Consider the following 1,352-nt stretch of genomic DNA (forward strand, 5'->3'; position numbering starts at 1 on the left):
TTTTCATTTTATTGAGTAATGATAAACAATGTATTGTCAGAATCATCCAATAAACCAAATGTCTAATTTACGTAGCTGAGGCAGAATTTTTTTTTTAAAAAAGCACAGTGCTAATGGAAGAAATGTAGTCATGTAACTCAGCATATGTCACCTGGAAAGAGAACGGGAGATACTGCAATATGACCGAAGGCGTCTGTGGGTAGGACAGTTGACTTCCACGCCAAGCTTACATTATGGAGCAAATTTTAAAACTGAGCAAGCACTCAGATTTGGCAAATGCTATGTCGAATAACTATTGTGCAGAAATACTGATTTTTCCAGCCTTCCACTGTAAATTCTTTAAAATTTTAGTTTTGTTTGCTATTATTAACTAATGAAGGGTATTACGTGAACCGAGATTAATCAGAGAATCTTCAAAATGAAATGACTCTTTACAGATGGCCTGAAGTAACGTAGTGCAGCGGGGTAGAATACTGAATTGTTTTCAGCGCAGTACACGTTAACAGCTGTTCGAATGGAAGTACATACACTTGAAGGGCAGCTTTCATTTTCATTAGCAAATCATGAATTATTTTGAGACTTATTAATTGAAGTTAGATCACATTCAGTAAGAAGTAGCTGTTTCTACATTGTAAAAAAACTCTGAAAATACACTTGAATAAGCAAACAGCCTTTGGGATGTGTGTGACAGTGTGTGTGTGAACAGATTTTTAAAGAACTTATTTTTTACATAAACTTAATCATTTTCTAAATTGTTTTCTTCTTTCTTCCCACCCATTAGTATTGAAATATGCTCCATGGTTTTCTGCACAACTAATGTGTGCTCCTCTCCGGTGGCTGAGAATGCGCAGGCCGCATTGGGTCGTGTGCCATGGGGTCTGTTCTCCTCCTGTTGGGAGTTGTGAGGCCATGGGAGGAGAGGACGGGGTGATACTTTGTGATGTAACTGGAGTTAATTGAAAGTTTTTTTTCACAATATTTATACCTTGCTTGTATCAGCTCAGTGGCACTCCAAAAACCTACTCGTTTTACATCCGGCTAGTTCTCTGACTCTGCAAGTAAGGTTAAAACAAATATACTTCAGCCCGGCTGGAGTGGCTCAGTGGCTGAGCATCCACCCAAGAACCAGGAGGTCAGGGTTCGATTCCCAGTCAGGGCACATGGGGGTGTTGGGGGCTCGATCCCCAGTAGGGGGCCTGCAGGAGGCAACCGATCAGTGACTCTCATCATTGATGTTTCTCTCTCTCTCTCCCTCTCCCTACTTCTCTCTGAAATCAATTTTTAAAAACATATAAAAAAAGGACAACAAATATATTTCTATAAAATGCAGAAGGAATTGTGTGAAATACACA

The sequence above is a fragment of the Miniopterus schreibersii genome, assembly GCF_964146895.1.
Source record: "Miniopterus schreibersii genome assembly, chromosome: 10".
NCBI classification, from domain to species: Eukaryota; Metazoa; Chordata; class Mammalia; order Chiroptera; family Miniopteridae; genus Miniopterus; species Miniopterus schreibersii.